The following is a 17,092-nucleotide window of genomic DNA, read 5'->3' as shown; positions in this document are numbered from 1 at the left end:
AAAAGCACCAAAATATATATTTTTAAATAGCTATTAATAGAAATCAGAACCCGGGAGATCAAGTAGGACAGCAGATTAGAAGATAAGAAACAGAAGCAAGCAGACACAAACATGGCTCGAGTCCTCTGCCTTCTTTTAGTATAGTCACCTCACTTGGCTGCTCTCTCGTCTCTCTCTCTCGAGGCTGACAGAATTATCTTCTGCATCAGAGCTGAGGCTGGGCCAACGCTCAGCACAGAGGACTCCATTTCACACAGCCAGCCCCACAGTGGCCAAGGAGACACGCAGCCAATCATGCTGGAGAATCAGTGGTATGGCCATCCACCATTTTGTGCTCCTCAAGGTCTTTGACTGTCCTGCTCAGCTGAGTGGAGCTGCCTCTGCTTGCTCTGCTATCTTGTTACACAGATGGAAGTGTTTAACTTTAAGAGCGCAGACCTGAGCAAGCTGCTTCCCCTCCTGTCGGTTCCTCTGCACGCTGTCATTGCAGTCAGCGAGAAAAGCAGAAGTGAAAAGCGTGGTTTTGTGAACTGCAAAGATGGCCTCCTGCGAACCTGCCTTTTGCTGTTCTTCCGAGGGTGAAGACAAGAGCCCAGATCTGATTGTCGTGCATCTAAAACGTGGCTCCTTCGACCGCCCGGTCGAATACACTTTAGAGGCGATGTCGCGTCCTGAACCTTCTGCGAGCGACATCATACTTATATGGGCGACCTAACGTGGTCTAATCAAGATTTCCATGAAAGAGGTTAGAGCTTCTTTTCTACACTGAAAAGCATAAGAGAGGAAAACTTGGGGCAACCCTCAGCAACACGATTAAATATTCCATCCAAAAATGATTAAGTGCACAATTTAATTAATAGCCTCAGGCGTGATTATTTTTACAATTTTATATGGGAATAAGTAGATATTTTTGGTTTTCTCGAGAGGTTTCTTCCCTTGAGCTTAAAAGAGAAAAAAAAAAATCCTGACAAAAGATGTGGTGTACACAAGTAGGCTAGAGCAAAAAAAAAAAAGAAGTTGTTCTGCACACAACACATAAGTCAGACACATGAGCCTGAAGACATGCTTGAGTCAGATCTCTCCAAAGTGAAACATAAGGGTTCATGGGCTAAACAAACAAGAGTGGGGCAAGTGAAGGACAGATCTTGGAGAGAAACCAGGAAGTGTTTTTCCACAAGGACAATTAGGTCCAGGAAACCTTGCATTCCGTGCAGCCTTGAAGCCCATCTCTCCTAGGAAACCATTTCCTGACGTAAATCAATCCACTGCTGTCTCAGATAAATCGGCATCATCTCACAAAAATTGTCCATAAATGACCCCGAAGTTTTGCTCTTGAGGTACCAAACTTTACAATCGAGGGAAATGTTTAGTATAACTGAAATGCCTACTTACTGTCAGGAAAATTACCCTCAGCTGGAGGCTGAGGCTGGAGGCAACAGGAATGTTACTCCTGTTTTTCCATTTTACACATCAAAATGCCTTTTGGTTGTATTCTATTCGCCCAATTCACAAAAAAAGTAAGGAAAGGGGGGGAAAGGATTACATGAAAGGACTGCAAGATGCACTGAAGGGTTTCTTGTAAGTAGTGCTCAGTGGACAAATGCCAGAAAAGCTTGCAATGCTGACTTCCTTGTAAGCCTGACATGGCAGTTACTACAGTTACAAGGACTGGGTGAGGTTACAAGCTAGCCAGGATGGAGTGTTTCACAGTGACCATGAGAGGACACAGGAAGAAGCTGAAAAAAAAAGGGGGGGGTCAGAAAAATTCAAAAGCCAGCTGCAGGAAACACTGCAAACAAACTCTGTGAAGGTTCAAAGTTTTTTAAGAAGAAAAGAAGGTAGGTTCCTCTCCAGACCTGCTAAACCAACCTCTTGAGTCAACTCAACAAGTTTGAGAAGGGAAAGATGAGACCCATCAATATTAACTTACCACTGAGACCTCCTTTCCAAGCTCTTAAATATTTAATCGTCCTTGGACAGTTCTGTTGCTTCGGAGGCTGAGCCACTGTGGATCCCATCTACAAGACCACTCCTGTTTCTGCTCAATGAAGGCCTTGTCTGGTGGCACCACACTGCCCAAGGAACGGGCGTCTCCAAAGAATTTTTTTCTCCTTTTTTTTTTTCCTCCCCACCACAGGCAGCTCGAGACTGACAGAGCTGGTTCACTGTGTCTTAGCAGAGAACAGCACAAATCCTGAATTTAGGCTGGAAACCTGAGGACGCCGTGTAGACTGCTTAATTTATCCCACCAGACGAGCTGTCTCTTCAGCACGGCCACTTTAGACCTTGAATTTCAACAAAACGAGTCCCTCACACGCCTAAAATATGCACCCTGAAAAGATCAGCAGATCTAGATAAAGGTAGGGCACAACTGCAAGCTTCACTGAGCTACACAAGCATTTTTTTCTCTTCCTCGGGACACAGTTGAATTGTTGATGTTCTGATGGAAAGCAGAGAGGAGGAACCAGTTTTGCAGCAGTATAACGTCGCAACTGACAACAGAAACTGGAATGACACCTCTAAGAAGCTACTTCCTTGTTCCACTTAAACCCTGACATGATATTGCCTTTTAGTTCTTCAAATATACCCGCTACAGTTAAACAGCATTAAATTATTCAGATGGGCAGAGCAGGTTTGGGCATATTGTAAGAGCATGCATGTGTTTGGTGGCTACTTATGAAGGCAGGAAGGTCAGGAGAAAATAGTGAGGGGTTTTTTCCCCCCTTGCAGCTGTGCTGTGATGACTGTGGTGTTTTGGATCTACACTTGCAGCCTGGCCCTGCTGCTACACTTGCATCTTGTGAGCCATGCATCACGTCAAGAAAGCACTCACTGGAGCATTTCAATTTGCTTTTGTGCGTCTCCTTAGCCTTCTTCAGTGCCCCAGGTAGAGAAGAATGGAGACGTGCATCACCCAGTGTGAGTGAGTGAGTGAGAGATGGAGGGAGGGGAGGGAAGGACAGAGAGAGAGAGCAGCTGTATGCATGTATGTGTGTTTGTGTGTGTAGAGGGGGGTGATGAGCTTCATGACCACTTCCTCCGAGCGTTCAAACCATCACAGAAGTCTCTCTTGTTTGATCCTCCGTCCTCTCTGTCAAGCTTTTCTAACATAATCCTGAAATACCTTGCAAACAAATCCAGTTATGTAATTCCTCCCCCCGCCACCTTAAAGCTGAGCTATGGTAACACTGAGTATTAAAATTTTCTTTCTATGCCGCGCTAAAATTCAAACAGTTTAATACGAGCGTGCGCTACATGCAAATATTCAGTCAGACAGAAAGTGGTCCATCAAAAAAATAAAATAAAACCCAAAACACTACTGTCTGCTGCACCACATCACAAGTGAGAGGGGGACCCGATCAGAGATGATCTTGATCTGCTTTTCAGACCATTTATTACTAAACAAACAACAGCACTGCCCAACTGCCATTCTCCACTTCAAACTTAATGCAAATTAAGGCAACATTCGCTGGAATTACTACAGGTCCTGGAGGTGTAGTCTCTTTAGAACAAACAGTAATCGAGCAGTGGAGGTCACAGTGTCACGGCGTTTGGTCGGGACTTTCAGAATAAAACAGGAAGAGTGAGACAACAGGAAGAAGGGAATGCGCATTGGGACATTCAGCGATAGCCTTTCAGTCCAACATGATGGTGCACATCTGCTCGTGTCATCACATGACTTCAGTTAAATCTTAGAAGATCATTCAGAAACATGCAGCTCAAAGACCCAACACATGTGCTCCCACACAGCCCTGCCCCAAGGTTTTCTGTACGTCACTGGTGATGATTACACCAGCAGAGAAATGCTTTTGTAGACACGAAGCGAGCAGAAGAGTGAAACACTAAACAGAGCAGCAGAAAAGTCCAAGATCAAATTTGAGTAGAGCATTCTGGCTCTGTGAAATTCTTAGTTTAGTCTCAGAAATACAAGCAGGAAAGGGGCACAAGATGTTTCCTCTTATTTACAGTCTAAATTCCAAGCCTATTTTGTTTACCAGCACACTAGTTTCCACTTACAAAATACATATTTCCCAAGGAAAGATTGATTTTCTTATGGGCGTTACAGATAGTTGCCCTCCAGGCTATGTAAAAATACAGGAGCCACTTTAAGGACCCTGCGTTGTTCAGTTTTTAATTCATATGTGTGGCACATATATATGTTACTGCCACACATGAGTGTCATTTGCCGAATTATAACAAAGAAATTCCTACAGGGAACTTCAGGGGCCCTCACGCAGTCCAGGGGGCTTTGGTATATGACTATAGGTCACCCGCCAGCGTAGTACGAATAGGCCACGAATGTGCTGGAGACTTGTGAAAGTTATTACAGGAACTGCAAGTGCAAAGAGAAGCACACTCTGAGCGGGAACAAAACACTGCGATCACGGGGGCTTGTTTCTGCAGAACATCCACCATCCACCTGACTGCATCCATTGCATTGCAGCGATGCAAATGTGTCGCCGCAGCAGATTCCTGCCCGTCTCTGTCCTCTATTGGCTCCTCCTCGAGAACCTGTTTGCCCTGCCACGCCGGGGAGAAGGAGCCTCGCCACCATTTTGATTGCTCCTCTCAGCCCCGGCATTGTCGCAGCACAGTGTGTCAAGCTCACAGTCTCCTTGTCAGCAAGATTTCACACAGTGGCCAGGGGAACTGCAGAGCGTAGCACAACCTCACACACTCCCTCTCTCTCCTTCTCTGTCACACACACACACACACACACACACAGAACGTCTACCCACACACAGACAAACACACTACAGCTTTCAAGCCCCCCACCCCCACACTCTCCTGCCAGGCTGGTCAACAGACACCTTTTGGATATAATGTGTGAAAAGTCACCCAAGGCTTGCAGAGCGAACGCGGAGCACATTGCAACCGAGAGGCTGTTAATAAATGACCAACAACCTCAATCGCAAGTCTAAAATAAGTTTTCCAAAAGGACCCAGAATCTCAAATAAGTCCCAAATAAGTCTGTAGAGCCTTACAGTAACGTGCACAGTGGAGGCTCCTGCTTCCTTTGCAAATTATGGGGAAGCCATAAGGGAGCAAAATTTAAAGCACATTCATGACAGTATCTGAACCCTCGTCTGACCAGAGCACGGAGTAAAAAAAGAAGAAGAAGAAAAAAAGAATCATCTTGAGAACTTCCTTTAAGAAACTGTTTGCGACAGTCATTACTTCACCCTCACACACTCAACCAGAAGAGAGAGAAGAGAGCGAGAGAGCATGTGTGAGTGTGTGTGTGTGTGTTGACTCCACTTTTTGTTGAACATTAACTACTTGCATGGTCAAAACACTGCATTATTGAGCCTTAGGATTCCTGTCTCATCCATGTGCTCCCCCCCAGCCAATCACAAGCGCACACTTTCCAGAAGCCTCAGCAGTACATCTCTAGCAAAAATAAAGAAATATTTGAAAAGCAAGTTTTTCAAATCAAGATGACTTAAACAAGCAAGCCAGGGGTTAAAAATGAAGAAGTTAACCTCGAAAGGCCCCCCACACACACAAACACACACACTGGAGGATCTAACCTCACTTTTTAGAGTTCTTCTGCTTCCTCTTAGACTAAAACTTCCGAGCTGAAAACGAAGCAGAAGAGGAGGAAGAAGAGGATGTGGCCGAGCTTTTCTTTTTTTAACCCCCCCTTCTCTCTCTTTCTTTCTTTCTTTTTCTAAACACAACCTTTGTTCTGGCGTGAGGGGGGGAGGTGGGGGGGAGATCCTGCCTATCTGACTCCAGGGCTCTCCTTGGATACTCATCTGCCTTCCTCCATTTTATGGTGAAGCCCTCACTAGTGTGACATACCTGACTTGAGACCAGTGACAGCAAATAGACATCCAAAACAGTGCAAGGGCACATGCGGGTTAAGAGTGTAGCAAGAAGCACCCAAGAAGAAAAGCAAAAGGAGGACCAAAAAAACCCCGTTTGAATTAAAAAAAAAAACATCTAAAAAGAAAGAGCAGAAGAAGAAGCCACACTGCGCTTTTAAATTGATTTCACGACCAGCAAGACGTGTAGTAGCTCCAGCACTGTGGACTCAAAAATCGCCACCACGTTAAGGTTTCCTTTTTAAAAATTGAGAGAAGCAAGGGGAGGTGGAGAGCGCATATAGCCTCCACACAGTGGACATGGCTTTTCATGGTGTGTGTGTGTGTGTGTGTGAGACTGGACCAGCGGCTATGCCAGCTCCACTGTGTCGCTAATGGAGGCTGGTTGGTAAAGGAGAGCAATCCGTGCAATGGCTTCTCCATGAAGCTAACGCGCAACAACACGCACGGCCGAAGAGAGGGGGGGGGGGGGGGGGTGCACAGCCGGGGCCAATAATTCCCCTGACCAGACATGTCAGAATAACAAAACACTGGCGCTCCGGTGCTGCCGAAACACGCAGGCGAGCCTCTTTACACCGCCGCGTCCATTTCCTTGTGTCACTTTGACAACAAACCGAAAGGCGACATAGCGAGGAAGCGCTAGGCTGGTTAGGATATTAACTGGGAAGCGAGAAGACCCACTTGACTTTGGCTGCACGGGTGCCAGCCGAGCGACCACCCGATTAAAAAAAGAGAGAGAGAGGAGAAAATCTCGCCCCGACTTCCTTCTCAGTGGTAGCATGGACCTCGACTACAAAAAAAAGGGGGAGAAACGAGGGGAGATCAGCTCTTTCCAGGTCATTCACGAGGCGCTCTCCAAATTATATCCCATGATCTACCATACCGACGTTCTCGCAGACCTTGAAAGCTCAGCCGAAATCTTGACGAAACTGGAAATATAGAGCAAGAGCACACACAAAAAAACTCACTGGTACAATCTTCTCCTCAAGCGATCCTCCCAAAAGTTGTCCTCCGTATTTCATGCGTGCGCTCGGTCGGTCTAGTGGATGATCGCCATCTTTCCTGCTTCTCCTTTGCTGCAGCTGCAGATGACCTGAGATCCGTCTGTCTCTGAATAATGAGCAACCACACAGACAAGGAAGACAATCTGCAAAGCAGGCTACACAAAGAAGTTTGGGAGACTAGCAAGCACCAGAGGGTGCACAAGAGTTTACGATGAGACGAGGGAGCATCAGCAGGATGGACAACGTCTGTGCCTGAGAAGCTCATCCTTCATCTAGACTGAAGTCAGATAGTCTGCAAAGCCTTATCAAGCGACGCAGACCACCACCAGATACATGCGGCCACCGTCAATTTTATATAGGGTTGCATACCATGTCTGCAACGTCATGAGGTTATCTGCAGTTCACTTTGGTGGTGATGCTGCTTCCCAAGTCAACCAAACACACAGATAGACACATAGATACACAGATTTACTATACACACCCCGATATTAAAAGATAGATATAATTTAAACTGTATATTTTTACACATCCCAATATATATAAAATATAGAATATAAAAAAATCTCCCAGTGACTGACAAACAAAATGTTTATTGTTTTCATCCAAATAATAAAAAATCAAGAATTCAAAGTATTCTATTTAAATTAAATTAAACAATTAATTATATATAATTCTATATATGTATATTAGATTTAATATTTTTTAATATATATTTTATGCTTGATTGATAGTCAGAAAAAAAAAAGGTAAATGGCTGATGAGATGCAGTTTTCTGTCACTTCCCTGTTACTGTAGACATGCGGCATGCAGGCTGCTGCTGCTGCTGCTGTGTCCACCAGCCACTAACAAAGGAGGGAGCCCAAGACAAAAGGTGCTGGGTCCTGCTCAGATGTATGTCAGTGTAAACGGTGGGTGGGTGGGTGAGTGGGTGGGGGTTTGAGCGGCAGGAAGGGCACGCATGGGTGGGTGGGTGGTGAGAAGAAGAGTCTACCTTGAGTGGTTGAGTAACTACAATGTGAGCGGGGAAATGTGTCTCCCTCCATGACTTTTTGTTGGGAAGAAGTGTATATTTTTACCTGTTATGTATGGGCTTTCTTTTAAATCGATGCTGTTTACATTATATCTCTGCACAATATTTCTGATATGGCAACAGCTTATTGTCACACACTGCATGTCTGAATATTTAAAAGCTTTGTATGATGTCAGGCACTTTGATTTTTCACATAAATGCAGTTGCAGCTGCAGAATTGGGCTGAAGTTGCAAGTATTTGCTTTAAAGCAAGCGTCTTTTGTCATTGGTAGTTTTTACTTATCAGTTAACCTAAAATGAAATGAAATCATTTTTTAAAAACTTTATTAAAAATGGAGATCTGTGTTTGGTTCGGCAGCAGTTAGGTGGCTCTGTGTATCTCGGAGACCTTGTTGTGGTTCTTCAGTGGATTTAGGCTGTCTCGTTTGCTTCTGTTTTTTCATGTAATCCCAGTCTGATTCCATGTTGTTGATATCAGGGCCCTGGGGGGGAGGGGGGGCAGGGTAGGGGGTAATACCATCTGTTTCTGGACTCTTTGTTCTTCTTGTTGTTGAAGATCTTTGGTGCAAGCACTGTGTGTAAGCCATGCATTATACAAACCACCCAATAAAACTCAATTTCCTTTCATTGCATCTACTTGACTACACTTGTATATGTGTAAATGGTGGTAAAACATGCTTATTAATACTGTACAGTATATGTAATAGTTGCACTATGTTCATCTAAAGGCCGATGTGATTACTCTTTAATACTCACGCAGAGTAATTACTTCACTCTACATGATGTGCACAAGGAGATTGGTTGTTTGTTGTTTTGTCTTTTCAAGACAGAAGACAGAAAAGCCCATCTGCTCTGCCCTGATTGTTCAAACAAAGATCTGAGATGTTCTGTGTGCTTCAAGGTTTTATTCATTAAGCAAAAGGGGGGGGGGGGGGGGGGGGGGGGGGAGTAGTTTGGATTCCAGAAACTTTTCCTTTCCTGTGACATTCAAACCCACAAAAAACCTCAGCCACAAATCTTGCGAGCATGCTCACTGGTGATTGTTGCCTGATTTACAGGCAGAGACACAGAGAGGAATTAAATTTGTGTAAGATACAGACGTAGTTAATCATGTTTGACAAGTGTTGATGTTGCCTCTTGCGAGGTTCGGTTATGAATTATGGATTGTGGAATGCATTTTTTTTTTGTCTTGAATTTAATAGAAAGCTTGGGTTAGCAAATTATATTCAGTCAGTCTTTCTATCACCATCGCCGCTGCTCGTGTCAGCAGAGCTAATGCTCGAGTAGATTCTCCGCAACACTACTAAGCAGTGTGATACAAGTGGCGTCTAAAATGTGACACCTTGTGAGCTGAGTCATGTGCAAATATGAAATGTATACAGTGCTTATAAGCATAAGGTGACAGATGGAAACAGGACTCGGCCTTTGTTAATGCACTTCCATTGTGCCAGTTCTTCTGTCGCCGTGACGTACATAGCCCCATGTATTTCCCAAACACTGTGGCAAATGATCATTTGGCCCAAAAGTGACTTCCCCCTCCTTCAGGGTTATTGCTCATAACCTGTGTTATATATTTTCTTTTTAAGTCAGAGCATCTCAAAGAAAAAGAAACACACACACAAACAGAAAAGGCCTAAGATATTCATACCAAGCATTTTTGATGTCTCAACAGATCTTTGAAGGAATGTCTCTGGAGTAAAAGACTTGTGAAATATACACACCTGCGCAGATGAACACACACTCTGTTGACAGTGAGTCCTTTGGGTGCCAGGTAGCAGCCGGGGTTTATCACGCTGCTTGGACATATGGCTGCTGCGGCAAATCTGATTAATATGGGATGGCCAGGAGACCAGCGTGCAGCGTGGGACAGACTGCGCCAGGACATCCCCACTGGTCCGGCCTCCCCCTCACACCGTGCCAGGCCTCCACCCGGCGCAGCTAAAAACAGACCCGTCGTCAGGGATTCAGATGGTCTGAGCAGTGGGAGAGCGGGAGCAGAGGAGGTGTTGTACAGATTTAGAAGGTGACCGATGACTTTTTGGATACGCTTACATCAGCGTGCCACCATTTCAGTGTAAATATTTACTGCTAATTAAAAACGAGGGTCTTCAGTTAATTCAGTCAATTATTTCTTAAGAGTTTTGCAAATAAAAAGAATCAGTTTAACAGATATTTTGTGTTGTATATGTTCTTAAATGCTTTTAGGAGTCTTTTGGAACTCAAAAACACTTAAATTGAGTCCTACAGCATTTGGGTCAGCAAAAGTTGCTAGATATGTGACCACACATAGACGGAGGTGATACAAGCGGATAAAGTGATTGCTGCTGTTACGGGACTTTTCATGGACATCTACCTTCAGCTACAGGTCTAAACATGCTGCCTGTGTCCTCTTAAATTCTCATTTTTCCCCTTTCACAGCATAACAGCACACGTACGTTCACAATGAGCACAACAAAGTGCACACGAACTGTTTGTGCCGGTTCTGTCGTGACGTAATTTTGTTGTAATCAAGCAGGCAATGAAATAATTATTTCAGTTGTCGGACAGATTTTTAAATATGTACTCCGTTTAAATGTACGAGATTATGATGAAAGAAAAAGAAACTCATACAGTTTCTTTCTTTCTGTATTTCCCAGAATAACTTCTTTTAAACTGTCATTGCATTTTTGATATATCTCTTAAATTACAAAACACACCATTACAATGTGTATAAAGTGGAAATAAATCCACTAACTGCTGCCTGCAAGGACCTTTAGACAGAGATGTTACATTCAGCAAATTACCACGGCTTAGGCCTAAATGGATAAATGATCCTGAATTATTAATGCTTGAACTACTATTTTATATAGTTAAGCCCTTTAACTGTCTTTATATGTCTTTTAAGGATTACCAGAAACTGTTGCACTCCTCCACTTTTTTGCGAATGTTTAACTTTCTTCCAGAAGCCTGAACATCTTTCTGGCAGTGTTTATTTTAAAGGAATATTATTATATTTTGTATACAATCTTTACGTAGGAGTAATGAATAATAGGTATTGATTTGTAAATAACTGGCCATGAACAACTTGGACTTATTACATAATATTATGCTACGGTATATTTTTTACTAACTGGGCAGCTCAATCTCTTTCTGTTGCTGTGACACATGAAAGAAAGATGAACATGAAAGGTAAAAGTGAGGTCAGAAGTTAAGTGTGACATGATACTTGGATGCAAAGTATAATCCGATATTTAGAATCCCCATATAAGAAGGTCAGTTTTGAAATGTTGCTAATACAAACAGAAAGTAATTTCAAAGATAGGTTTTTTTTTATGACGGTTTGACCATATTTGACCTTGAAGAAGAGGTCAGAGGTCCAAAGTAATGTCATATTTAGAATCCCCATATATCATTGCCTTTGCCTATATGTTGTTAATACAAGTGTGATGGCTGCATGCAACCACACAGTTGAGATACTTAGGCAATATTCATTTGGTCTTTTGTCTTATGTTTACGTTATGCTCTAAAGCTTCTGTGAGCATAAGTTAACTAATTTGATATTTTGAGTTTACCTGTAATGCATGACAGCACTAAGCTATAGCCCAAATGGTGGCATAGACTTTGCTTTGCATTGTTTGTTATTTTATATAGGTATGTCAAATTCAAATTCAAATTCAAATTCAAATTGTATTTGTCACGTACACAGTCATACACAGTACGATATGTAGTGAAATGCTTGGACAACTGCTCGTGACCTAAAGAAAACAAAAAAAGGAAAGGCTATGAATAAGATAGGAAATAAATATGAAAAATTAAAAAGGGTAAATTTAACTAGGAAGGAATAAAATATAAATTTAGGTTAAAAATGAAATAACTGTACAACACAAATTAGAATGAAGGGTAAATTTAACTGGGAAGAATAAGATAAAATATATAAATTAAAGTTGAAAATAAAATAACTGTACAACAAAATACACAATATAGAACTATATAAGAATGTATGAAGAAATCTAAATATAAATAAATATATACACAATAACAGCAGCTGTACAAGTATTAACTGGAAATGAAGAATATAGTGACCAGTGTTGTGCAAAAACAATGTCCAGAATGTCCAGTGTGTGTGTGTAAGAACCATATGTGTGGGTCAGTACTGTGTGGTGGTGTGATTGAGAGACCGTATCGCCTGCGGGAAGAAGCTCCTCCTCAGTCTCTCTGTGTTGGTCTTCAGGGAGCGGAATCGCTTTCCTGACTTCAACAGAGAGAACAGTCTGTTGTTGGGATGGCTGAGGTCCTTCACGATCTTCCTGGCCTTGGTCCAGCACCGCCTGCTGTAGATTGAGTGCAGGTCAGGGAGCTCGGAGCGGATGGTGCGCTCAGCTGACCGCACAACCCTCTGTAGAGCTCGTCTGTCCTGCATGGTGCTGTTCCCGAACCAGGTTAAGATGTTTCCCGCCAGGATGCTCTCTATGGTGCACGAGTAAAAGTTCCTGAGCACCTTGGAGGGCAGTTGGAAGTCTCTCAAGCGTCTGAGGTGGTAGAGACGCTGTCGGGCCTTTTTCACCACGGTGTTGATGTGACAGGACCATGACAGGTCCTGCGTGATGTGAACTCCGAGGTATTTGAAGCTGTCCACTCTCTCCACTGGGCACTCGTTGATGACGGGGGTCTGGTAGTTCCTCTCCTGCTTAGTGCTGAAGTCCACTATCAGCTCCTTTGTCTTACTGACGTTTAGAAGGAGGTTGTTCCTCTGGCACCAGTTCTCCAGATTCCTAATCTCCTTCACGTAGGCCGTCTCGTTGTTATCATAGATCAGGCCCACCACGACGGTGTCGTCAGCAAACTTGATGATGGTGGTGGAGCTGGTAGTGGCCACACAGTCATATGTGTACAAAGAGTACAGCAGGGGGCTCAGAACACACCCCTGGGGGGCTCCAGTGCTGAGAGTGGTGGAGGCTGAGACATGTCCGCCCATCCTTACTGCCTGTGGTCTGCCAGTTAGGAAGTTGGAGATCCACTGACACATAGATGAGCTGAGTCCCAGATGCTCCAGCTTGGTGGTGAGTGTGGAGGGAATTATGGTATTAAATGCAGAGCTGTAGTCTATGAAGAGCATTTTAACATAATTCCCCCTTCTAGTGTCCAAGTGAGTGAGTGATGTGTGGAGGAGATGAGAGATGGCATCGTCTGTGGAACGATTTGGACGGTAAGCGAACTGTAGTGGGTCCAGTGTGTCTGGTAGTGAAGAAATGATGAAGTCTCTGACCAGGCGTTCAAAGCACTTCATCACTACTGAGGTGAGGGCTACAGGGCGATAGTCATTGAGAGAAGCAGGATGGGGTTTCTTCGGGACAGGAACAATGATGGACTCTTTGAAGCATGTGGGGATCACCGACTGAGATAAAGAGATGTTGAATATCTCAGTGAACACAGGAGCTAGCTGGTATGCGCAGTCTCTTAGGATACGACCTGGGATGCCGTCTGGTCCTGCTGCTTTCCTGGTGTTCACTCTCTTGAAGGCTCTCCTTACTTCATGCTCGGAGATGACGAGCACGTTTCCGGTGCTGGCAGTATCTTCCTGTCTGCAGCCGTTAGCGCCGCTAACACTAGCATTGTTGGAGACCTTAGCTGCAGCCTCGAAGCGAGCATAGAAAGTGTTCAGCTCGTCTGCCAAAGTCACGGCCGCGTTCGTCATACCGGTTGTTGGTGTTTTATAGTCCGTTATTGTCCTTAGTCCCCGCCACAGGCTCCTAGAGTCACTCTGTTGGAGTTGTGACTCTAGTTTCCTCCCGTAGCGCTGCTTCGCCTCTTTTACCGCCCTCCGCACGTTATATGACGCGGCTTTGTACGGGTCCATGTCCCCCGTCATGAGTCCCGTGTTGTAGGCAGCGGTGCGGGATCTCAGAGCGTCGCGGATGGTTTTATCCACCCACGGCTTCTGGTTGGGAAACGTTGTGATAGTCTTTGTCTCCACGGTATCATCCGCTAGTTTCCCGATGAATCCCACAACCGCTTCCGTAAACACGTTGACGTCATCGTCGGAGCTGTTTCTGAACATGCCCCAGTCTGCGTCATCGAGTGCGTCCTGTAACGCGGCCACCGATTGATCCGTCCAGCGCGCGACCTTCCTCTGAACCGGAACTTCCTGTTTCAGCCTTTGTTTGTATTTTGGCATGAGGAAGATGGCGGCGTGATCAGATTTGCCAAACGGGGGGCGGGATTGTGCCTTGTAGCCGTCCTTGACCGTAGTGTAGCAGTGGTCCAGTGTCCTTTCACCCCTGGTGGGGCAGGTGATGTGTTGATAAAAGTTCGGCGCTGCGCGTTTGAGGTTGGCGCTATTAAAGTCCCCCGTCACAATAAGCGCAGCGTCCCGGTGTTGTGTCTGGTGCTGTGTGAGTGCCTCATGCAGCTCGCATAAGGCGGTGACCGTGTCCGCTTGTGGTGGAATATAAACGGCACTTATAATGACCGATGTAAATTCCCGAGGTAGATAAAAAGGACGACACATGATGGACAGTAGTTCCAGATTTGGTGTGCAGGAGCGTGTGAGAGGAATAACGTTCGCACTGTTGCACCAGTTGTTGTTCACCATTAAACACACGCCGCCTCCCCTTGACTTCCCCGAGTCCCGTGTCCTGTCCATGCGGTGAACCGAGAAGAACTCGGCCGGCTGGATGGCGTGGTCCGGCACCGCTGGGTTCAGCCATGTCTCGGTGAAGCAGAGGAGATTGCAGTCCCGAATGTCTCTCTGGAACTTTATCCTGGCCCTGAGGTCGTCAAGCTTGTTCTCCAGTGACTGGACGTTGGCGAGCAGGATGCTAGGCAGAGGTGTGCGGTGTGCACGAGCTCTCAGCCTGTTCCTGACGCCGGCTCGCTTCCCTCTAGGCCACCGCCGCTTCCCTTTGTTCTCCCTCGAGATCTCACTCGGCCAGCTCGGATCCGGAGTTAAAAACTTCGAATTGTGAGTACATTGTATACCAATAGAAACAAGAGTGTCACTGTCATACCTAATGTACCCAATGGTGATGATTTTGCCGATTTAGAAACGCTGAAAACTAACTTAAAAAACAAAGACAAAGAAAAAGTTGTTAAGGGGTTCCGAAAGAGACTCAGGCGCAGGCCAGGGTTTTCCTTTAAGCGAAGGACAGTGCGTTTATTTACAGTGAACACATACACCAAGTGGCTATATACAACGTGCAGGGGAAACGGGTCCGGGTCGCCAGGGTCCGTGGGAAACAGGGTTGGGAGAAGGGTGTTCCACACTTTCTGTACAAAAAGTTCCCCCTTCAATCACTCCTCTCCGCATCGGGTTCCAAAAACGATCTACACAAAAAACGTCGGGTTAGCAGGATAATAATAAGAAATTCTCAAGGTGAAGGTTAGCCGAAACACAAGTCTAACTGACACTGATAGCTCAACGATCCAGCGAAGACTAGTGCAGACTCGCCATCTAAGTAGTGCAGTAATCAGCTGGGATCAGCGGCCGGTGTGGTGATGAGCAGGTGTGTGGGCCAGCAGCGGGAGCCCGCAGTGAGCATCGCCGTGGCGAGAGAGAGAGAGAGAGAGTGAGAGAGAGAGGGCGAGAGAGCAAACAAACCACAAACATATTGCCCAATAGAGGATTGACCAGCGGGGCACAGGGACCATGACAAAAGTGGTCGGAGCAGTCGTGACGGCAGCCGACCTCACCGGCGCCATCTTACTCACTATGTTATATTGATTATATTTCTGCTCTTTCTGAGTTACCTGACCTCCGCTCCAGTCCTTCCTGGTTTGGCTGAGGGTGGAGCTGGTTTAAATGCAGAAGCCAATAAAGTGGACTGGACCATCTATTGTGATCATGCAGGGGGAATGGGGTTCTTCTTGAATGATGGTTAGCTGTAATCGCTTTAGTTTTCACCTTTGGTGTATATAATGGTTTATTCATTTGCTATATAACTGGAGCTGTTTCTCATTTGGGCAGGTCAGTTTGTTGAGTTATGTTTTTGTTAAGTGGCTTTTGAGTAGTGTTCTGTTAGTTAACCTCTTTTATGGGCCCACTTGGTTCTTAAAAACTTTATTTTTGTTATTTTGAATTTTTGTAATCATCTTGTCCTTTTTGGGGGTGTAATAAAACCCATTTTTGAAGATTACATTTGTGCCTGTGTGTTCCTGGCTGCTTGGATCATGACAACAAGTAATGGGAGTAAGAAACATTTTTAAATATCTCTGTATAGCCTTATTATCACTTTAGATCAATCTATTAAGAGATCAGAGGTCAAATGTACCATGATATTTCTAATCTTTATGTGACACTTTTTATATGTTGACATTACAGGTGTGTAGAAATCATAATTTCTATGTTATAAGGCTTTTTTTTTCTTCTTCAAATTTTTAACCAATAACAGTATTGTGGCATGGTGGTTATGCCAGTACTCTTACTCTTGCCGCACAGCACGAAGGTCCTGAGTTCAATTCCACCATCAGGCCGGGGTCTTTCTGCGTGGAGTTTGCATGTTCTCCCCGTGTTTGCGTGGGTTCTTCCTGGGTACTCTGCCTTACTCCCACAGTCCAATGACATATAGGTTAATTGATCAATCTAAATTGCCCATAGGTGTGAATGTGAGTGCGACTGGTTGTTTGTCTCTGTGTGTTAGCCCCCTGACAGACTGGGGACCTGTCCAGAGTGTACCCTGCCTCTCGCCCTATGACAGCTGGGATGGGCTCCAGCGCCCCTGAAAAAATGATAAGCGGATGGATGGATAACCAATAGCTTATTAAGTAGACCTTGGTGGATGTAAGCCAAGTTTTAATAAATTGTCAACACGACCCAACTCTGCACCCCTACAAAGTGTAATCCGAATTCTCCAAAACATTTTGCCTTATTGTATTTTCAGACAGAATGATTCTCACGTAAGCACGCAGGTAAACACTATCAAAAACATATCATCCGTGGTGGCAGTAATCAGGAAGGGGGCAAATACTTTTTCGCAGCACTGCATCTTCATTAGTATTTGCATTAGTTTCCCCCTCCTTGTCTTTGTGATTCTTTGTCTCATTCTTGTTAAGTGTTAGCATTTACGCTCATGGTATACTGAGTTCATGGTCAGTTCCTTAACTGCAAGGTGATCCCTCTCCCACCATGCTTGTGAATTTTGGCCAAACATCTCCACGTTGGTCTGTCCAAAGGTTTTGTGGTTTAATTCCTCATCTGTGTGTCATGGGGCTCTTTGTGCCTAAATCGTCCTGTCTTCTCCTCTGTTTTTGAGTAT

At 44.7% G+C, this 17,092-nt stretch overlaps 1 protein-coding gene across 3 annotated transcripts in view; it reads right to left on the bottom strand.

The window, feature by feature from the left end:
* The window catches only part of znf462 (zinc finger protein 462), a 56,371-nt gene extending 49,253 nt beyond the window's left edge, over positions 1 to 7,118 (bottom strand). The window contains exon 1 of one of the 3 annotated variants that reach the window (XM_004549597.3): positions 6,797 to 7,118. The gene's annotated coding sequence lies outside the window, so the exon portion shown is untranslated. Of the gene's footprint in view, positions 1 to 148; positions 265 to 5,805; positions 6,135 to 6,796 lie in introns of those variants that run through there. The other 2 variants (XM_012918765.5, XM_004549598.4) reach the window with 2 other exon arrangements.
* Positions 7,119 to 17,092: the final 9,974 nt, after the last annotated feature.

This window comes from Maylandia zebra, linkage group LG7 (assembly GCF_041146795.1).
Source record: "Maylandia zebra isolate NMK-2024a linkage group LG7, Mzebra_GT3a, whole genome shotgun sequence".
In the NCBI taxonomy this organism is placed as follows: domain Eukaryota; kingdom Metazoa; phylum Chordata; class Actinopteri; order Cichliformes; family Cichlidae; genus Maylandia; species Maylandia zebra.
Note: the sequence above shows the minus strand (reverse complement) of the source record. Positions and strands in the feature narration are given on the sequence as shown.